The sequence below is a fragment of the Pan paniscus genome, chromosome 21 (assembly GCF_029289425.2).
Source record: "Pan paniscus chromosome 21, NHGRI_mPanPan1-v2.0_pri, whole genome shotgun sequence".
NCBI lineage: Eukaryota > Metazoa > Chordata > Mammalia > Primates > Hominidae > Pan > Pan paniscus.
Genome location: NC_073270.2, coordinates 66,466,888 through 66,490,518, shown reverse-complemented (window position 1 = coordinate 66,490,518; position 23,631 = coordinate 66,466,888). Strand labels below are relative to the sequence as shown.

At 38.3% G+C, this 23,631-nt stretch overlaps 1 long non-coding RNA gene across 1 annotated transcript in view; it reads right to left on the bottom strand.

The window, feature by feature from the left end:
- LOC117977184 (uncharacterized) overlaps window positions 1-22,228 on the bottom strand; it is a 78,626-nt gene extending 56,398 nt beyond the window's left edge. Inside the window, exon 1 of the long non-coding RNA XR_010111027.1 lies at window positions 22,136-22,228. This is a non-coding gene — a long non-coding RNA (uncharacterized LOC117977184). The remainder of the gene's footprint in view (window positions 1-22,135) is intronic.
- Window positions 22,229-23,631: the final 1,403 nt, after the last annotated feature.

The window sequence follows — 23,631 nt, the reverse complement described above, 5'->3', positions numbered from 1 at the left end:
TTATCATTTCATCTCATTAGAAGTGACTTTCCAGGCTACACTAAGTAGATCCCACCTAGTCATATTCTATCCCATGACCCTGTTTTATTTTCTTCATAACTTTATTTATTTACTTCTGTTCTGCTGCTTCCCACCATGAGAAGGGAAGATGCAAAGAGGTCAGACAGAAGCCTGTCTTATTTACCTGGTATCCCCAGTGCCTGAATTGTGACTGGCATCTCAAACACAATTATTAAGTACTCACCAACTTTTTGAAAGAATGAATGAGCACTGTGTCAGGTGAGTGATGCATGAAGGTGACTGGATAGAGTAGGTCCTGCTCAGGACCCTAACAGAAAAACTGTATGTTTAATTTTGTAGATAAGAAAAAAAAACTGAGGATGAATTTTGTGTTTGACCTTAGAAGATAAACAGAAGTTTGCTATAACTGATACAAAAAAAAAGAGTCTATTTCAGGCAAAGACATGGAGACATGAAATCCAATAGTGTGTAAAAGGATTATAAGAAGCCCTGGTTACTGAAATTTGCATCAAACATAAGAGGAGATGCTGTTATCTTGAATTGGGGCATGTAATGAGAGGGCTTGGCTGTCTTGTTTAGGGATTTTGACATTGTCCTGCAGGCACTGGGGAATCATAAATGTGTTTCATCTTCGATATAACATGATATGATCAGTGTTAAAAAGAATGTTATGACTATTGCATAGAAAAGACTAACAGGTGATGAGCATAAGACCTTTTAGAGGCTCCTTCAAGAGTAAAGGTGAAAGATGCTGACTCAGTGAGTAAAGAGATGGTGGGGGAAAATGGAATTGAAAGATTAAGGAGGCGTAATCAAGGATTGTTGACTCATTCAATGTGGGTGAGGAAGAGTGAAATGTCAAAGATTTATCTGAAGACTTAAGCTGGAGAGACTGATGATGCTGCAGTATCAGTTAGTAAATTAGTAGGGAATCTTTTTGGAGGAGGAGGGGAGGATGATGAGTTTAGGTTTCCATAGATGCTTTTGAGCTTCCTGTGGGAGGATCAGGTAGAGGTGGCTCGTGGGTAGTTAGAAATAACTGTTTGAGGTTAAAGAGGCAGCTGTTACTTAAGATCTAAAGTGAGAATCAGCAACATGGAGGCTTCTGTCATTGTTATAAGATTAGAGACGATAAAGCAGGGAGAGATGGATAGAAAAAGAGTAGAGAATGGCATTTGCACTTTTGCATTTTCCCCAAAACTATAAATAACTGGATTTCTTACTTTCCCTCTAGCCTGTAACAATTTAATAGATCTTCTCTTACTTTTGAAATAAGCATGTCACAAAGAAAATATGCAAATATGTCCACATGTAATTAAATATTTCCCCAAGAAAGTCAAATTACTTTTTAAAAATCAATTTTTTTTCTGCAAGTTGCTGTAGTTGCTGATTTCTTTGAAATATTGTTCATACTGTATTTAGTACAATGTCTTTTCCTCAGAGGGTGCTCCATAAATGTTAGATGATAATAATTATATGCATCACAAAAACAGCACTGCGTGGAAAACCAGCAGCTATTGAATTCCATAATGTCAAAGTTTTAGAATAAAAAAAGAAACTTGTTCTTCCTTTATATTATAACATTGGATCAAAATCACAGGTTTCAAACAGAATAATAAAAGCAATTTCCTATGATGTAGGTAAGAAGGAAAATAGCATTTATTGAATAGTTCCTATATGCCTTGCATTGTGTTGATATAGATAGAGAAATATCCATATATAGATACAGAGATACAAAACCTATACCACAGTGTCAGGTGATTATTTCTAAACGGTGGCATTTGCAGCTGGTTATCTCTTTCACTTGATAAACAATATTTTCTTTCAAAAAAGTTTCTAATGAACATGCACTTTTATTAAAATACACTTAATTCCTTCCTTCCTTCTCCTTCCCTCTTTGTCCTTCCTTCCTTGCTTCCTTCCCCCTTCCTTCCCTCCATTTCCTTCCTTCCTTCCCTCTCTCCTCTCCTCTCCTCTCCTCTCCTCTCCTCTCCTCTCTTCTCCCACACTACAATGGGCTCAAATCAGATTCTGCATCAGCATATTTTAGTATATTCTACGTCCTGAATTTGCTCTGGGAACATAATGGGGACTGTCCTGTTATATTTATGCTCTGCTCTGGAATCTTGTGATACATACTTCACATTTTCCTTGATCTTCTTGTCTAAGACTTTTTCTTGTGGGAGCTATTTGCCTGAAAGGACATCTAACTCAAACCCTGAACTGCTTTTTCTTTTCTTTGTGTAACATTTGTGCTATTATGAATATGGCACATACAGAAAAGAGTAAAAATGTTAAATGTACATCTCAGTGCTTGGTCACAAAATGAGCCCCCAGTACATCACCACCCAGATAAAGACATAGAATATTTCTACACCCCGAAGTCCCCTCTCGCCCCACCAAATCACTTTCTCCCCACTCTCAGGAGTGATTTTGCTATCCCATCTTTAATGATAATCCCTTCTTTCCTTTTCTTTAAAGTTTTATCATACAAGCACACTACTGTAATATTACAGTTTAGTTTTAAACATACGAGATGAAAAGAATAGCATAGTTCATATTCTTTTGAAGTCTGGCTTCATTGGCTCAGTGTTTTTTTGTTTTGTTTTGTTTCGGTTTTGTTTTTTGTTTTTTGGTTTTTGTTTTGAGATGCAGTCTCGCTCTGTTGCCCAGGCTGGAGTGCAGTGGCATGATCTCAGCTCACTGCAGACTCTGCCTCCTGGGTTCATGCCATTCTCCCGCCTCAGCCTCCCAAGTAGCTGGGACTACAGGCACCCACCACCACGCCTGGCTAATTTTGTGTTTGTATTTTTAGTAGAGATGGGGTTTCACCGTGTTAGCCAGGATGGTCTCGATCTCCTGGCCTCGTGATCTGCCCACCTCAGCCTCCCGAAGTGCTGGGATTACAGACATGAGCCACTGCGCCCGGCCGGCTCAGTGTTCATTTTTGAGATTCATCCATCCATGCTGTTGCACATGGCTACAGTTCATCCCTTTTTCTTTAATATATAAAAGATACCTACTTGAGGAATAGTAAAATAGTAGTCATATAATATTGGTGTAGCTTCAAATACAGAACACTATTACAAAGTGGTTGTTTCAATTTATATCCCTACCAGTAGTATGTGAGTTCCTCTTCCTCCATATCCTGACCTGTATATTTGTATTTTAGTCTTTTTAATTTTAGCCCTTCTGGTGAGTGTAAGAGGTACCTCATGTTGCTCTCATTTTGCATTTTTTGACTGCTAATAAGGTTGAGACATTTTCATACATGTATTAGCCATTTGACTATCCTCTTTTGGAGGAGCCGATTCAAGTCTTCCGCCTGCTTTTCTGCTAGGTTGTCCATTTCAATATTGATTTGAAAGAGGTCTTTATGTATCTCCTACTCTTCTAGAACAGTACCTCTTCATAGGTGAGATGTACAGTAAATATATTTTTCAACCTAGGGGCTTCACTTATTTCAGTGTGTCTCTTGAAGGAATGAAATTCTTAATTTTAATATAATCAAATGTAGAAATCTTTTCCTTTATGACTGGTGTTTTTTTTGTTTTGTTTTAATACTCTGGGATTTGAAAAACAATGTCCTAACTTCTGAGGTAATGAAAATATTCTCCTGTTTGAGGGTCTCCATGGTTCTACCTTTGACATTTAGGTCTGTGATCCACTTCGGCTGGTTTTTAGTGTGGCATAATATAGAAATCATGCTTCCTTTGTGCCTTACGTGGACATACACTTTATCCACCACTGTGTATTTGACTAGACTCAGCTCTGTAATGCCACCTTTATTTTAAGTCCACTGTCCACATAGGTGGGGCATGCTCCAGACTCTAGATTGTATCCAGTGGCCTGCTTGTCTATCTTTACAGAAGTTTCCTTTCTTTTTTTTTTTTTATACTGACCACTTCTCTTCTCATTATATTTTTCTTACATCCTCGAGCAACTGAAGCATGTTTGTAATAGTTGTATTAACCTCCCCGTATGCAAATCTTATCATCATTGTCATTTTGGGGTCTGTTTCTATTGAGTGACTTTTCTCCTGGTTACAGGCCACCTTGTCTGCTCCTTTAGATATCTAATAAGTTTTATTAGTGTTCATCATTCTAGATTAAAGTTTAAAATATTGATGAACTATATATGAATTATAGGAGAGGCATTTATTAATTATCCTTAGAAGATTTTCAGTGAATGAAGGAAAGTGAATATAATTTCTGAACTAACAGATAGAAAACTGGATATTGTACAATAGGGTAGGAAAATGGGCCGCACGAGAAGAGGTATTAGCAAGTTGAGCCCTAAGATTGCCCAAGCTCTCTGCTAAAAGCAAATTTCAGACTACAAAACAGGGAGTAGTGGCTCACACCTAGCCTGATGATTTTGCTAAGTTGAGGAGACAGAGTTGGTGGGGATGTAATTGGCTTGAAATTGAGGGACAGAGGACTTGAAAGAAGGGAGCTGCACACAGAAGAGGTCCAGAAATCTGCAGAGGGGTTCCCTTGAGAATTGGCTGCAAACAAAATATGTATATGTAGGATGAAAGGCCACAAAACTGAACTAGGAACAACTCCTTGAGTAACCTATATTATATTATTTTATTTATTTATTTATTGAGATGGAGTTTTGCTCTTGTTGCCCAGGCTGGTATGCAATGGCGTGATCTCAGCTCACTGTAGTCACTGCCTCCCGGATTCAAGCAATTCTCCTGCCTCAGCCTCCTGAGTAGCTGGGATTATAGGTGTCCGCCACCACACCCGGCTAATTTTTTGTATTTTTAGTAGAGACAGGGTTTCACCACATTGGCCAGGCTGGCCTCGAACTCCTGACCTCAGGTGATCCACTCACCTCAGCCTCCCAAAGTGCTGGGATTACAGGCATGAGCCACTGCGCCTGGCCTAAGCTGTATTATTTTAAAGGATTTTATTACGGTAATTTATACAGCCCGTATTATTTATGTTTGCCTTCACCTTTGCCATTTTTTTTGTTCTTTGTTACTTTCTCTGCTCTGTCTGAGCCAGGTTCCTTCTGCTTGATGAACAACTTCGGTATTTCCTTTAGTGCTGGCTTGGAGATGCTAAAATTGCTCATATATTTGTCTGAAAATGTATTTATTTCCTCTCCATCACTAAAAGTTATTATTGTGCTGGGCAGAATCCCAGCTTGGTAGTTACTTTCTTTTAGCCCTTTGCCACCTTTTCATAGTCTCATTGCGTTGGGCTTGCGTTTCTTCTGTTGAGAAGAGAGTTGTGGATTTCAGTTCTCATTGTTCTTTTGGAGGAACCCGGCCCCTTTCCTCTGGCTGTTTTTGAGAATGTTTAAAATTCCCTTTACCTTTTGTTTCCAAATGTTTTACTGTAATATACCTTAGTGCATATGCTTTTTAAAAATTTTACTATGTTTGGATTTATAAAGCTCCTTAGATTTGTAATTTTTGTCTTTTTTTAGCTTTGAAAAGTTATCTGCCAATATAATATTGTTTCTGTTCAATTTTCTCTCTCCTCTCTTTTGGAATTCCCATTACACATGCGCCCATCCTTCTCTTGGTATCTGCAATGTCTCTTGTGCCCCTTTCTGTACTTTCCACAATTTGTCAGTCTGTGATTTACTCTTGACGTTGACATCTAACCTGTCTTCCATCTCACTAATTCATTCTGCATCCAATTTATGTTAAATCTACCAAGTTCTACATGTTTGTTTATTTTTTTTCTGTTTCATTATTTTCCATTGATTATCTTTTTTAACAGTTTCTGGGTTCTTTGTAAAAATTCTCAATGGCTTTTACTTCCTTGCATGTGAATGATAATAACAGTTGTTGGGATTTTATTAGGTCCACAGCTCAGTTTTTTTGGATTCCCTTTGAATTTGTCCCTGTTATCTGTATTTTCTATTGGCTTTTAAATATGTTATCTTTCCATCTCATGAGCCTGGCTATTTTATATAATGTCCTGGACGTTGTGTTTTTACAGTTGTTTGCAGAAATGACTTGGGTCCCAGTTGATGCCATTTAACTTTCCTATAGTAATCTGGGTTCAACTTTATCCCTTTTTAGTGACTGAGATCATTAGAAGCTGAGCTGCAGAGTCTGTAATGGCCTGGCTACTTCTGGCTCACGTCAATGACCACAGAGGAGTAGCATCCCTTAATGTTAGGGCATCTTCCCAGCCTCTTCTCCCAGTAATCCATCACTATCATGTTTAATGTTAGAGCATCTTTATGGACTCATATCCCAGTAATCCATCACTTTCATGTTTGCATTCTATCGCATTCTTGCAACATTTTTAATATGTTGTATGATTTTTCTAGTTGTCCTTATTTTGAAGGTTGGTCTATTTACTCAGTTCACAATTTTTAAAAAAGATTGCCCACTCATTGAGACTTCCTAGGTACGAGGCACTATGTTACATGCTGGACATCCAATGGTGAGCCAGTCTATTATAGTGTTAATAGTCTAGCGTTCCATTATCTGACCTTTGGTTCTATGGCACCTTAGCAGGGCACGTTGAAGATGAATCCAGAGAATACCAGCACGGTCCACAGAACTGACCAATCTTAGGCTGTGAGAAGAGTCCTGGAAGAGTGTTAAGTGATCTTGTGACCAATAATACATGCAGAAAAGCCCTGTTCATATGATGACAAATGTATAGCATGGAAAGTCAAATGTGTCTTCTTGCCTCCCCTGCAGCAATGTTGCATGCTAACCACAATACCTATGATTGGTACAATACTGACAAGATGTACTTAGAGTCCAATTGTGGCAAGAGGAAAGAAAGAGAGGTTGAAAGAACTTATTTAAAAGCCATTTAAAATTTAAACACTGTTCATAGTCATAAAAGCCTCATGGTGTTCTAAAGAAACATTACTGCCTTAGAACACTATTCCCACATGTTTACACTATCTCTTCAAAAGCCCATTAGATCTAAACTCTTTGATGTATGACCAACCACTTCAGTTGTGACTTTTTGTTAACTCAAATCTAAATCCAATGGGGAAAAGGACAAATTGGCTCTTTTATCAAACACTTTCAGTATCAACTAACAATGAAACGGGACATTTTTCCCCCACTTAAAAGCCATACAATGAGTTTATGAGCAGGCGAAAGTGAATAAATATTCAGCCCAGATGCTTGATTAGAAAACAAAACCAGCTCTGCACAAGCCAGAGCTGTGAATACAATTCTGTTCAAGATGAGTTTTTCTAACTTGATCTCTCCCTGGGGACACAAGCACAGCTTGTTGGATAGGGTATTAGCCTGTAAGAATTCTCTGCTGCTCACCAGTGCTTGAGGAAGACCTGCTGGAGTGCCCGTGGCCTGGGGCTGCTGCTGAGTGTGCTTCCTGGGCAGGGCAGACAGGCTGCTACATAGAGGAAATGTTCTCTTGCTATGTCTGAGAGATCGTCATTACTGGATATGTTGCATGATGATTGAACGGAGTGAACACACTTCCAGCCCATTCTGTTTTCTTTGGGGAGAGCTAAGTCTCATCATAGTTGCTATCATACCTGTTATCAGGGCTCAGCGCCCCCTATGGGGGCGGTGGCAGAGACGGGTAAGAGAGGATGCACCGGGGAGGCCCAGTCATCACCCAGTGCTGGGATCTCCTCTCCTCGCCCTTCTTTTAGAAGTGGTAGCATCTCTCTGAAGTGGAGTTTACCCACTGAAGAAGACACAAAAAATAAGAAATGCATAAAAATGTTAACAATAAAGTAATCTATCTGCTGGAGGATAATGGAACTCTTTGCGTGTTAAAAATCTTACTGTAAGAAATTCTTCTGTCTTAGTTGACTTGGGCTGTAGTAACAAAGTACTGCAGACAAGAGGGCTTAACCAACAGCAATTTAGTTTTCAGAGTTCTGGAGGCTGGAAGTCCAAGATCAAGATGTCAGCAGGGTTTGTTTCTTGGGAGACCTTGAGGGCAGGATCTGTTTTAGGCCTCGCTCCACAGCTTGCAGAGGGCCATCTTCTCCCTGGGTCCTCACGTGGTCTTCCCTTTGTGTGTGTCTGTCTGTAGCTTTTTCTTATAAGAACACTGGTCATATTGGATCAAAGTTCACAGATACGACCTCATTTTAACTTAATTACCTTGTTAAAAGTCCTGTCTCTGCAAACAGTCACATACTGAAGTATTGGGGGTTAGGGCTTCAACAGATTAAACTGGGGAGGACACAGGTCAACCCATAACACTTTGCTAAAAATGACACAAAACCCTAAAATAGATTAGTCTTGGTGACATAGAAATAAAATTTTACAAATTCTATGTGAGAAAAATCACCATAATGAAAAGTAAAAAGGCCAATAAGAAACTGGAAAATACATTGGCTATTTACGTCACAAATGGCCAGTGTGTGTGTGTGGGTGTGTGTGTGTGTGTCCAATTTTAAAACAACCAATAAAAAATAGGTGCAAAATACAAATGAAATACAAGTGGCCCTTAAATAGATGCAGTGATGTTCAACATAAAATGCAACTTTAAACAACATCGGAATACCGTTTTTTCACTGATCACCTTGGCAAAGATTTGATCATTCAAACCTGACCAGCCTTTGTGGCATAGATTTTCATACATAATCAGTGGGAGTATAAATTGATATGACCTCTACATTGGACCTTTTGTAAAATCTATCAAAATTACAATTATACAAAATGTTTGACTTAGATTTAGGGATGCTTCACAGCTGCTAAAGAAATGCATCAACTCTATATGTCCTATAAGGAAACAATCTCCAATATATATTATTTGGAAAATGCAAAGGATAAGTCTAATTACATAAATGTTGTAATTTGTGGTAAAATGTATAGCCAATGGATGTACTTGAATAGTTATGAAAAGATACACTGAAATCCACGAATCCTGAAAGTCGTTAAGGGAAAAGATCTCAGGAGACAGAACGAGCAGATAGAACACTTTATACTCTTCCTATCTCGCATTTCAAACACGCAGATGCTTCAGTAAAGAACTCAGAAGCAAATACGACAAAATATTAATATCTGTTCAGAGGTGGGCCCATGGATAATTTGTTCTTTTCTGCACTTTTATGCTTATTTGAAATGTTTCATAATTAAAATTTAAAAATAAAAATTTGCATGCTTTCTTCTATGAAAATTTTTAAAAGATTCCCACATATATACACCTAAATTTGCCCACATTTTTGACTATTACATCTATTTTATTCAGCACTTTATTAGTTGCAAAGGAAAGAAATACAAATCAGACTGGCTTTAGACAAATAGGAAACTTACTGCCTTCTATTTCTGGAAAGTTCTGGGGGTTGCTTTCAGTTATGGCTGGATCTGGGGAGCCAGATGATGCTGTCGTTCTCCTTCTCTGGCTTTGGTTGCATTTGCATTTGCTCTGTTCTCAGGCAGGGCCGCCATTGCTGTTGCATGGATCAGCATGTAGCTCCAGGCTGACCACCTACTCATTTACTAACCTTTTAATGAAGTCTATAACTCTTTCCCAGTGGTTTCAGAAAAAGCACTAGGGCTCCCTGTGTCGTGTGGTTACCCCTGTCCAGTCACTGTGCCTGAATGGCCAGGTGCCAGTGACACAATTCTTGGGGTTGGTACTGTGGCTACTGCCACCCAAACCCAGGGATCGTTGAGTGGGATGTAAATGATTCAGCAAATGAGATCTGAGATCCCCTTATCCTAAGAAGAAAATGAACGCAGGGGGCAAGCCACAACAGCAAATATCCATTCACAAATCTCTACTCCCCGCTCACCCCTCAGTCATAGGACGTAAGGATGGAAGAGATACCCGTCAATCTGCATCCCCATGTTGAACTCCGGCATGTTATTCCCACAGTTTAAGGGGGAGTTAGTGTTCCAGGCTGATTTTCCAGTTTCCAGCAACCAGTCAACATTTACACATTTACACATGGCTTTGCTGGGGATGGCCTTCAATCTGTCCCCTCTTTTCTACAGTTCTTACCCCACCTCCCTTACTGCCATGTTGTTTTGTTTTTCTAAAATAGTAATTTTGCAGAGACTATGTCCCTTTCCCAAGAATCTTCTCCCAAATGATTTTAGCCATCACCGATAATCTGTCTGTCAGGATCAATGATTTCTTTAGAGCTTGGGAAAGGGTGGTTTTCTAACTGTATCCCTCCTTCTTCACTTATTACTTGCTATATTCCTATAAAGAACAGCTTTTCTTATTAACTGATGTGAGAAACACACTCATCTGCCCAAACCCAAAGGATGGACTTACAGGCACGAAGATCCGCGAAACTGAGACTTTTAATAACAGTCTTGCAAGATGGGCTGTCTTGTAGGCAGGCACACCCAGGGCAGTCACAACAGGTGATTTATCTCTTAGCATGCAAGTCCCTCCCCCACTTCTTCATTGGTTGAGTTCTATGGGGTTACAATCTTCCTGGACGTCGCCTAAATTTCATCCCCCTTATAAGGTTATACCCCGTCTCCTTCCCCGCTTAAGTTTCGATTTCCCAATCATGAAACTTTCTTCCCTTTTATGGGCCGACCCCTCCTCTCCATTCTGCTCACTTATTGTGACCTTCTAGGTGCATGAGCCCTGCAGTTTGTTATATTTCCAGGCTGGCTGCCAGTGCTCAGATTTATCATGCCCAGAAAATGGACCATTTAAATTGTTTTCTCACGCTGAGGATAAACTGGTTCTGGGTAAATGCTTAATTCTTTCCTAACTTTCAGGGTAAAATGTGGTCCTGATTGTCACTTTTAATAGTGACAAATGAGTTTTCTTTTTCTGTTCTCTTGTCACAGTTTGGATTCCCCCTCCCCATCTAATGCGAAGATGGAGTTTGGGCTGCAGGATGTGTATTAGAGATGCTCACCTATGAAGGAACGGGAGAACTGGGCAGAGGGAGAAGCTGAACTGTAGTGCAGGCAGAGCAAGCCCTGGCCAACCTGGAGGAAAACTCTGGGGCCGGCATCGCCTCCAGAACGGGTCAGCTGCCCAGTGGCCCTGTGTGGGACTGAAGTGGCCAGGACTTTCCATCCTGCCTCACTCAGGGCTCCTGCCACCTCAAAGAGCACTAGCCTGAGGGAGGTGCTCCCTGGATCCCAGGCAGAGCCTGGTGGGAGGAGCTGAAGCTCAGGTGCTGCCCGCGCCCCCTGCTGCTGCTCTGCAGAGGTTTTTCTGAAGAGGAACCTGGGAGGCGCATCCCCTCCTCTCCCACACTCTCTGTTTTGGGTTTCCCACTTTGCGTCTGCTCTGGTTTGTTTTGTAGTTCAATATTATTATTGGCTCATGTATTTACAGTTAAAACCATTGGTGGTCGGGCACAGTGGCTCGCACCTGTAATCCCAGCACTTTGGAAAGCAGAGGTGGAAGGATCACTTGAGGCCAGGAGTTTGACAGTTTGAGACCAGCCTGGGCAACACAGTGAGATCACATTTCTACAAAAGAAAATGTTTTAAAACACACACACGCTCGCGCTTGCACGCTCACACACACACGTGCACGCACACACACACACATCCACACACACACAACCTGTGGTCCCAGATACTCAGGAGGCCAAGGCAGGAGGACTGCTTGATCCTGGGAGAGTGAGGCTGCAGTAAGCCGTGATTGCAGCACTGCACTCCAACCTGGACCACAGAGCCAGATCCTGTCTCAAAAAAAAAAAAAAAAAGAAAAGAAACCCACATTGTGTGTTTTGTTTTGTTTTTTGATGCTTAAATTATCCCACATTTATCCAATGGATTCACCTTTGATACACCATTGTATGTCTTTGAGCTCTCCTTTCTTTTAATGGGAAATGCTGCTTAGAAGCCAAGAACTAAGCTCGTATGCTACCAGCTCCGAGGCATCCCTGCTTTTAAAACCCTCTGAGTAGGTAAAGCTAGGATGTGTGTGTGTCTGTGTGTGTGTGCGTGTGTGTGTGCATGTGTGTGTGTGCTTTAAATCCCTGTTTTATTACTATTTCCTGGAAAATTCACGAAGACATGGTTTCTTATCCTTTTTAATTTTATGTGTGTATAGGTATGTATATGTTTGCACTAATAACATTAACAGTTATTTATTCTAAAAGATACATTAAATGATGTCAAAATTATGATACCCAAATTACTACTAACAATAAAACCACTGAGTGAATTGCAAGATTTCTCTATAATTCTCTTCATCCTTTCAATATAACCACCAAGGATTTAAAGTCAGGTTGCTGTTTTCAAAGATTACTTGAAATAATTTTTCTCCATGTTATTGTGTTACCACTTTGATATAAAAATAGGCCCATTTGTTTCAGCTTGTTTTCAGTTTGCAATGTGATTTTTTTCTCCTTTTTTGACTTTTTTTGAATATGTAAAGCATCTTTAAAGTTCAAATCATTCAGAATTATAACTTTGGTATATTTCCCCCTGAGATTTTTTTCCTTCCTTAGTAAGGGGGCTTATAAAATTGGCACATTTACAAATTTCTTATCTGAGTACATTGGCATTTCTTATGTACACAGGGAATAGAAATGTATTTCCCCAAACATAACTTATGGAACATCACATTTATGAGATATTCGCTGGAAAGCTAGTTTGGGAAATGTTGTAGATACCCCCTCATACACAGATAGATTAACCTGGCATAACAGTATTGAACATATGTTAAAGGTGCTAAGAGTGCCTTCGCTCAGTAAATAGGGTTACTTTTCTTAAACACAAAGTACTGCAGATTATTTCATCTTGGAACATATTTTTCATTGCACATAATGACACTCCGTAGTGCTTCATGGCATACACTTTGGAAATCCCTGATTTAAATGCAGGTTGTTCTAAGGAAACATTAGAATCGTCAGGCTTTCTCATGACACATCTTCATTATGATTCATAGGCCTTAACAAATAAGAAACAGTACAAGCCATGATCTGTGTGTCTCTTAGGGAAGGGCTGGTTCAAGAACACAGAGTTATAACTTAGACTATACAGTCCATCATGCAGGACCTTTTCTCTTTCCTCAGCTGAGACAGAACATTCAGAACTATACTTGGCATACCTTGGCACTTAATAGCATTTGGTATATGAAAAAAAAAATAAACTTTTGCTTTCTTTCGGAACTGGAGCTTTCATAGATGCTGGCTAGGTAAAGATATTCTATACATTTGCTTTGCCATCTAAGTTTAAAAAACACATAACTAAAAATATACAAGTAAAAGGCTTAATGAACACCTAAGACTTCTGGGACAGTTTCATAGTGAATACCATAATAAATATCAAATCAAATGTTTTTGAACCTATTATATGCAAAAAAATGCATAGTCTTAACAAAATCTAGAAAAGAATAAAGGAGTGGTGGAGAAATATATTTCAATTACAGTATTGTTTACCAAAGCATATTCCAGGGAATACAAGACATAGGAAATACAGGTATCCACAAACATCTCTAAACTCAAATAAGTTGAGAAATCTCTTTGTTAGGCAAATTAGTTTCTCTACTGTAGCCCTCTAAAATTAATTGTACATTCAATAAATCCTTAAAATACTAATATCTAGTGTAGATTGTTAATAAGTATATATCTAATAAATGGATATGCACAATTTTTTTCTAGGAAAATAATTCTATAGGGCTAATGTTTCACTTGCCTCACTTTAGGAAATGTTGACCAAGCTAAGCCACAGTGCCCAAAACCATTGATAAAACTTTAGTCAGGTAACCTGATTCAGATACTGGAATTATAAAACGATGATTGACATGTTAAAGGCTTTAATTTTTAAAAAAAGTACATAATATGCAAGAACAGATGGGCAAGGTAAGAAGAGAGATGGAAACTCTGGGAAATAACAAAACAGAAATAGTAGAACTAAAAAAAAACCTACTATAACACAAATAAAACATGTCCTTTGATGAGCTTATCATGGATGGGAGAGACGGGAAGAAAGAGTTGATGAGCCTGAAAATATGGCAAGAGAAACTTGCCAAAATGAGATGGAAAGAAAAAAAATTGAGAACAGCACCAACGATGACAGCAGGAATGGGACATCAAAGATCTCTAGGACAATGTGAAAAGGAGAAAAACATGAATATTTGGATTACCAAAAGGAGATTAAAGAGAGACAGATCAGAAGAATGTGAAGTAATAATTGCCAAGGAATTTCCAAAGTTAATGATAGACACCAAATATGGATCCAGAAAGTTCACCCAATAGCAAGAATGTTAATTATCAATAAATATACACTTATGCGTAACATATTTAGGCTGCAGAAAACAAAAAAATGAAAAGAAAATCAAAAGAAGCTAGAGACAAAAAAATTGTTTTACTTACTGAGGAGCGAACCTAGAAGAATAAGGACATAATTTACAGTGGGTTTATCATCAGAAATCATACAAAAAAATAAACAAAATAAAGAGCAGAGATAAGTGTTTAAAGTGTTGACAGAAAAAAAAACCCCTATTCACCTAGCATTCTATAGCCACCAAATTGTTATTCACAAGTGAAGCAGAAATAAAGACTTGCTCTAACAAACAGAATCTGAGGAAGTTCATTGGCTGCAGGTTTTCCCTACCTGAAATTGTAAAATAAGTTCTTCAGAAAAATGTAAATGCTATAGAACCAAAATTCATCTCTACATACAAAAAGGAAGAGCTTCAGAGAAAAGTTAATGAAAATACAATAGAGTATTGTATGGTTCTCATTCTCAGTGGATCAGACAGGTAATGAATATAGCATGTGGGGAAGATAAATAACCGTAGCATCTTACGGGATGCAAGGGAGAAAGTGGAAACTCTGTAAGTTACCTATAGGCCATGTGAAATGGTATAGTGTTATTTGGAAGTGGACTTATATCAGTTAAAAATGTACATAGAAAACTAGAGTAAACACTAAGCATATCAAAAAGAAGTATCGCCAACATTCTAAGACAGGTGATAAAATATAATCGTATGAAATTCTCAATTGAGAAAGAAAAGTGGAGGGATTATAAAGAAACAAACAACAACTGCAACGGGAAGAAAACACATACAAACATGGTAGACATTAGTCCAACCATATCAATAACCACTGTAAATATGAATGGTCTAAATACACTAGTTAAAAGGAAAAGATTGTTGAGTGGATTAAAAAATAAGACCACTAGAGTAGAAAAGATGAATAAACAAGACCTGACTACATGTTGTCCACAAGAAATCCACTTTAAATACAAACACTTAGATAAATTCAACGCAAAGGGATGGGGAAAAAAAAGATACCTCACACTAACACCAGTGAAAATTATCTGGGGTGGCTATAGTGATTTCAAGCCCAGCAGAGTTCAAAGAAAGGAAAACTATTGAGGATGAAAAGAAGCTTCACATAATAATAAAGAGTCCATTTTCTAAGAAAAAAATTAGCAACCGTAAGTATGTACATGCATATCTTGGAGATATTGGAGGTTTGGTTCCAGACTGCCACAATAAAATGAACATTGCAATAAAGTGAGCCACACAAATGTTTTGGTTTCTCAGTGTATATAATGCTATTAAGTGTGCAACAGCATCATGTCTAAAAAGATAATGTACATACCTTCATTAAAAATACTTTATTGCTAAAAAGTGCTAATAACCATCTGAACCTACAGCAAGCCATAATCTGTTTGCCGGGGGAAGGTCTTGGCCTCAATGTTGAAGGCTGCTGACTGATCAAGGTGGTAGTTGCTGAAGGTTGGGGTGGCTTTGGCAATTTCTTAAAATAAAGCCACACTGAAGTTTGCTGCATCAATTGACTCCTCCTTTCATGAAAGATTTCCCTGTAGCATGCAATGCTGTTTTATATCATTTTACCCACAGTAGAACTTCTTTCAAAACTGAGGTCAATCCTTTCAAACCCTGCTGCTGCTTTATCAACTAAGTTTACGTAATACTCTAAATCCTTTGTCGTCGTTTTAACAGTGTTCACAGTATCTTCACCAGGAGGAGGTTCCATCTCAACGAACCACTTTATTTGCTAATCCATAAGAAGCAACTCCTTATGCATTCAAGTTTTATCATGACACTGCAGCAATTCAATGACAGCTACAGGCTCCACTTCTAATTCTAGTTCTCTGGCTGCTTTTACCACATCTGACGTTACTTTCTCCACTGAAATCTTGAACCCCTCAAAGTCATCCAGGAAGACTGGAATCAACTTCTTCCAACTTCCTCTAGTGTTGATATTCTGACCTCTTCCCATGAATAATGAGTGTTGTTAATGGCCTCTAGAATAATGAGTCCTTTTCAGAAAGTTTCAATTTGCCCAGATCCATCAGAGGAATCACTGTCTGTGGAAGCTATAGCCTGACAAAATATAATTCTTAAACAATAGGATTTGAAAGTTGAAATTACTCCTTGATATTTGGGCTGCAGAATGGATGTTGCGTTGGCAGGCATGAGAACAGTGTTAATCTCCTTGTACATCTACATCAGAGCTCTTTGGTGACCAGGTGTATTGTCAATGAGAAGCATTTTTTTTTTTTTTTGAGACAGAGTCTCGCTCTGTCTCCCAGGCTGGAGTGCGGTGGCGCGATCTCGGCTCACTGCAACCTCCAACCCTCCAGGTTTAAGCAATTCTCTGCCTCAGCCTCTGGAGTAGCTGGGATTACAGGTGCGTCCCACCACGCCCGGCTAATTTTTTTGTATTTTTAGTAGAGATGGGGTTTCACCATCTTGGCCAGGCTGGTCTTGAACTCCTGACCTCGTGATCCACCCACCTCGGCCTCCCAAAGTGCTGCGATTACAGGTGTGAGCCACTGCACCCAGCCAAGAAGCAATATTTTAAAAGGAATCTTTTTTCTGAGCAGTAGATCTCAACAGTGGGCTTACAACAGTCAGTAAACCATGCTGTAAATAGATGTGTTGTCTTTCAGGCTTTATTGTTTCATTTCTAGAGCACAGGCAAAGTAGATCTAGCATAGGTCTTAAGAGCCCTAGGATTTTCAGAAGGGTACATCAGCCTTGGTTTCAACTTAAAGTCATCAGCTGCATTAGCCCCTAACAAGAGTCAGCCTGTCCTAAATAGCATCTTCTTTCAATTGAAGGCTGTTTCATCTACATTAAAATTCTGTTGTTTAGTGTAGCCACCTTCATGAACTATTTTAGCTAGATCTGGATAACTTGCTGCAGCTTCTCCATCAACACTTGCTGCTCCACCTTGCACTTTCATGCAATGGAGATTACTTCTTTTCTGAAACCTCATGAACCAACCTCTGCAAGCTTTAAAGTTTTGTTTTGTTTTGTTTCTGCAGCTTCCTCGCCTCTCTTAGCGTTCACAGAATTGGAGATGGTTAGGGTCTTGCTCTGGATTAGGTTTTGGCTTGGGGGAATGTTGTGGCAGGTTTGATCTTCTATCCAGACCACTAAAGCTTTCCCCACATCAGCAATGAGGCTGTTTTGCTTTGTTATCACTTGTGTGTTTACTGGAGTTGCACTTTGAAATTCCTTCAGGAACTTTTCTTGGCATTCACAACTTGGTTAATTGTTTAGCAAAAGAGGCCTGTCTTGGCTTTGCACATGCCTTCCTCACTAAGCTTTGTCACGTCAGGCTTTTTTTTTTTATTATTATTATACTTTAAGTGTAGGGTACATGTGCACAATGTGCAGGTTAGTTACATATGTATACATGTGCCATGCTGGTGCGCTGCACCCACTAACTCATCATCTAGCATTAGGTATGTCTCCCAATGCTATCCCTCTCCCCTCCCCCCACCCCACAACAGTCCCCAGAGTGTGATGTTCCCCTTCCTGTGTCCATGTGTTCTCATTGTTCAATTCCCACCTATGAGTGAGAATATGCGGTGTTTGCTTTTTTGTTCCTGCGATAGTTTACTGAGAATGACGATTTCCAATTTCATCCATGTCCCTACAAAGGACATGAACTCATCATTTTTTATGGCTGCATAGTATTCCATGGTGTATATGTGCCACATTTTCTTAATCCAGTCTATCATTGTTGGACATTTGGGTTGGTTCCAAGTCTTTGCTATTGTGAATAATGCCGCAATAAACATACATCTGCATGTGTCTTTATAGCAGCATGATTTATAATCCTTTGGGTATATACCCAGTAATGGGATGGCTTGGTCAAATGGTATTTCTAGTTCTAGATCCCTGAGGAATCGCCACACTGACTTCCACAATGGTTGAACTAGTTTACAGTCCCACCAACAGTGTCAAAGTGTTCCTATTTCTCCACATCCTCTCCAGCACCTGTTGTTTCCTGACTTTTTAATGATTGCCATTCTAACTGGTGTGAGATGGTATCTCATTGTGGTTTTGATTTGCATTTCTCTGATGGCCAGTGATGGTGAGCATTTCTTCATGTGTTTTTTGGCTGCATAAATGTCTTCTTTTGAGAAGTGTCTGTTCATGTCCTTCACCCACTTTTTGATGGGGTTGTTTTTTTCTTGTAAATTTGAGTTCATTGTAGATTCTGGATATTAGCCCTTTGTCAGATGAGTAGGTTGCGAAAATTTTCTCCCATTTCTCACGTCAGGCTTTTAATTTCAAGTGAAAGGTGTGTGACTTTTCTTTTCACTTGAACACCTGGAAGTCACTGTAGGTTTATTAATTGCCCTAATTTCAATAATGTTGTGGATGAGAGAATAGGGGGGCTTGAGGAGAGGGAGAGAGATGGATGGCCGGTCAGGGGATCAGTCAGAACACACACGTTTATTGATTGTTTGCAGTCCTATATGGGTGCAGTTTCTGGTTCCTCAAATAATTACAATAGTAACATCAAAGATCACCGATCACAGATGACCATAACAGATATAATAACGATTAGAAGTTTAAAGTATTGAGAGTATTACCAAAATGTGACACAGAGACAAAAAGTGAGCACAAATTATTGGAAAAAAATTGGTGTTGATAGACTCGCTCAATGCAGGGTTGCCACAACACTATAATTTGTGTCAAAAACACAGTATCAGCTGGACATGGTGGCTCACGCCTGTAATCCCAGCACTTTGGGAGGCTGAGGAGGGTGGATCACGAGGTCAGGAGTTCAAGACCAGCCTGGCCAAGATGGTGAAACCCCGTCTCTACTAAAACTACAAAAATTAGCCAGGTGTGGTGGTGGGTGCCTGTAATCCCAGCTACTTGGGAGGCTGAGGCAGAGAATTGCTTGAACCCGGGAGGCGGAGGTTGCAGTGAGCCAAGATCACACCACTGCACTCCAGCCTGGGTGACAGAACGAGACTCCATCTCAAAATAAATAAATAAATAAATAAATAAAAACAAACCAAAAAAAAACCCTGCAGTATCTGCAAAGTGCAATGAAACAAAGTACAATCAGATGGGTATACCTGCATATTCTTAACAAGAGAGCATCCAAATACATGAGGCAAAGACTGATAGAACTGCAAGGAGAAATAGACAAATCCACTATAATAAATGGAGATTTCAACAGACTTCTTGTCAGTAATTGATAGATTTAGCAAGCAGAAAATCCGTAGTTGATGTGAACAGTGCTATGAATCAACTTGATTTAATTGACATTTATAAAACACTCTATCCAACAACAGAAGGATATGCTTCTCTCTGAAGTTCACATGGAACATGCACCAAAATAAATCACCTTCTGTGTCATAAATTATTACATTTAATAAATTTTTAATAATCATAAAAATATATTTCAGATCCCAATGGAACTAAACCAGAAACCAAATAATAGCAAAAATAACTAGAAAATTTCCAACTATTTGGAGATTAAATAGCACATTTCTAAATAACATATAGATCAAAGTAAAAGTCTCAAGAGAAATGTAAAAAGTAATTTGAACTAAATAAAGATAAAAATTACTTTAAAAAGTGGAAGAAAGTGAAAGCATTCTTTAAAAGAAAATGTATAGCATGAAATGAATGTATTAGAACGATGGAAAATGTAAATCAATATAATATTTCACCTTAGGAATCCAGAAAAAGGTGTACAATTTAACCCTATAGCATGAGGAAAAAATGTAATGAATAAAATGAGAGCAGAAATCAATGAAGTTGAAAGTAAAAAAATAGAGAAAATAAAATAACATCTAAGTAAATAGAGATATAGTCCATGTTCATGAATTGGAGGATTTAATATTGTTAAAGTGTTTGTTTTTTTCCAAATTGACCTATAAATTCAATGCAATACTAATAAAAGTCTCAGTGAGCCACTTTGTAACTATGAATAACCTGACTCTAACATTTATATGGAAAGTCAAGAAACATAGACTAGCCCACACAACATTAAAAAAAAAGAACAGATTTGGAGGCATTTATGCGAGGAGGAGAATGTTGAGTATGTGAAATACAGGGATTTCTCTTTAAGATGGTGAAACTATCCTCTGTTGCACTCTAATAGTGTGTATATGATATTATTTATTTCTTAACACCTAAAGAACATTACAGCACAAAGTGAACCTTAATATATGCAAATATAAATAAAAAGCATTTAGGTGGCTGGGGAATTCTGAGATGGAACGTGGAATGTGACGAAACATCTGACTATGTTGCTGATAAATGACATAATGCCACTGGCGGAAGTGGGGAAAATGTTGCTGACCTGTGTAGCTTTGGAAATGAGTGGACTATGCAAAACTAAAAAAAAAATCTGCACATAAGCACCATGGTCTAGTTGATAATGTTGTTTCCCATGGGAGTATGTTTTAGCAATTCTATACTGCTATATATGTAAATAGAGATAAATAATTGAGTAAACGGATGGTGGATGGTTGAAGCCAGGTTACTCACTGTTAGTGTGGGACTTTATAGATAAACAATGAGAGAAGACTAGAATAATCCATGTGGTAGTGGATAAGAGACTTCTGTATGAACTTATGTTTAGCTTGAGAGAGAGGGAGAGATTGATCTAGAAATATTTATAGATAGGTGTGTAGACATGGGTTGGTATTTACACATGTTTCCTTGCTCAGTTACCTGAGATTTCCTAGAAGTAATGATACCTCATTAATAACAAGAATATTAAGTGATAATATTTTGATTTCTAACACTATTCTCCAATGAAAGGAAGTAGGGCTTCTTGGAGAAATGACTGATTATAGAATTAAGTTAGAAAAGATGTGATTATCCTAGATCATCAATTTAGTATCAATAAGTGATATAGTGCTAACCAAACACAGATACACACGCTCACACAATGATGTGGCATGTCAAAGGAACACATGAGCCAGCAGAAAAAGCTCCAAATGGTCAAAATTAGAACAATAAAATAAATAATGTAATATAGGAGTCGCAGCTATTTGGGAGGCTGAGGTGGGAGGATCGCTTGAGCTGGAGAAGCAGAGGTTGCAATGAGCTAAGACTGTGCCACCGCACTCCAGCCTGGATGACAGAGTGAGACCCAGTCAAAAAAAAAAAATTACACCATATCAATAGAATCAAGGAGGTGAAAAACTTCATTAATATCCCAATTTACACAAAGAGGGAATTTGACAAACACAATGTCCCTTCATGATAAAACATTCAGCAAACTAGAAATAAAAGGGGACTTCCTCACCAAGAAAAAAGGCACCTATGAAAAATCCCATAGTTAACTTCAAACTTAATTTAAAAGGTGGAAAATTTCCCTAAGATCAAGAATCAAGCATAGATTCCCATTCTTGCCATTTTTATTCAATTGGAGTTGTAGTGGAGGTGTAGATAGGATAAGATATGAAATAAAAAAAATCCAGAATGGAAAGGAAGAAGTAAAACTATCTCTGTTTGAAGATTATATGATCTCTCAAACAGAAAATTGCAATTAATCCACTAAAACACTTTTAAAACTAATAATCAGGTTCAGCATGTTCCAGGGTACAAGATAAACATACAAAATTTAATTGTATTTCTGTGCATTACCAATGGACAGTACAAACATAAAATTTAAGAAAACAATTTACAATAGTAGCAAAAATAAAGAGATACTTAGGAATAAATTTAACAAAACGAGTGCAAAACTTACACAGTTGTCCCTTTGCATTTGTGGGTTTTGCATCTGTGGGTTTAACCAACTGCAGACGGAGAATATTTTTTTAAAGGATGGGTGCATCTGTACTGAACCCGTGCAACATTTTTTTCTTGTCATTATTCCCTAAACAATGCAGTATAACTATTTACATAGCATTTACATTGTATTAGGTATTACCAGTAATCTAGAGATGATTTAAAATATTCAAGAGGATGTTCATGGGGTTATATGCAAAGTTACTTAAGCATTTTACCTGAGGGACTTGATTATCCATTTGCATATGGGTTTTGGTTTGCATATGGGTCCTGGATCCAATCCCCCATGGGTACGGAGGGGCAGCTGTACTCTGAAAAACAGCAAAACACTGTTGAATAAATTTCAAAAAACCTAAATAAATTTTAAAATACCCTATGTTCATAAATCAAAAGACCTAGTGTTTTTTAAATGACAATACTATCCAAATCTACAGATCCAAGGTTAAGACAGTGTGATATTGTTAATAGGACAGACGTATAGACCAGTGGGATAAAACTGAGAGCATGGAAAGAAATGCATATATTTATAGTCCATCGTTTTTTGACAAGGGTGTCGAGACAGCTCAGTTAAACATAAATAGGTCTTTTGAACAAATGATGCTGGGACAACTAGATATCCAGCTATAAAAGAAATAAATTAGAACCCTTCCTTCTACCATGAACAAAAATTAACTCACAATGGATTAAACACCTAAGTGTAGGAAGTAAAACTATAAAACTTTTAGAAGGAAGCATAGACGTCTATCATCATTACCTTGAATTAGTCAAAGTTCCCTTAAATGAGATACTGGAAGCACAAAGGATCAATTTGACTTTATGAAAATTAACGTTTTTATGCTTCAAAGGGCAGCACCAAGAAAATAAAGACAAAAGCCACAGGGTGGAAGGAAATTTAAGAAAACAATTTACATAGCAGCATCATATACAAATCATTCGTTTGATAAGAAAAGAACCCTTTAAGAAAATGTCTCATTCTAAAATGAGCAAATTATATGAATAGACTTTCTTTAAAAAAGATTTTAAAATGGCCAATAAACACATTAAACGGTGTTCAAAATCATTAGCCATCAGGGAAATACAAAGCCAATATAGGTAAATATCACTTTACACTCCTGTGATGTCTATCATCAAAAAGACAGATGGCCAGGTGTGGTGGCTCACACCTGTAATCCCAGCACTTTGGGAGGCCAAGGAGGGTGGATCATGAGGTCAGGAGATTGAGACCATCCTGGCTAACATGGTGAAACCCCATCTCTACTAAAAATACAAAAAATTAGCTGGGTGTGGTGGCATGCGGCTGTGGTGCCAGCTACTTGGGAGGCTGAGGCAGTGAGTTCAATCGCTTGAACCTGGGAGGTGGAGGTTGCAGCGAGCCGAGATCATGCCACTGCACTCCAGCCTGGGTGACAGAGTGAGACTCCATCCCAACAAAAAAAGAAAGAAGAAAAGAAAGAAAGAAAGAAAGAAAGAAAGAAAGAAAGAAAGAAAGAAAGAAAGAAAGAAAGAAAGAAAAGAAAGAGAGAGAGAGAGAAAGAAAGAAAAGAAAGAAAAGAAAGAAAGACAATGACAAATGTTGGTAATATGTAGCGACATTGCAAGCCTCATACATTATTGGGGGGAAAGGAAAATTGTGCCATCACTTTGAAAAACAGTCTAGAAGCTCCTCAAAAGAGTCAACATGCAGTTACCATATGACCTGGCAGTTCCACTCCTA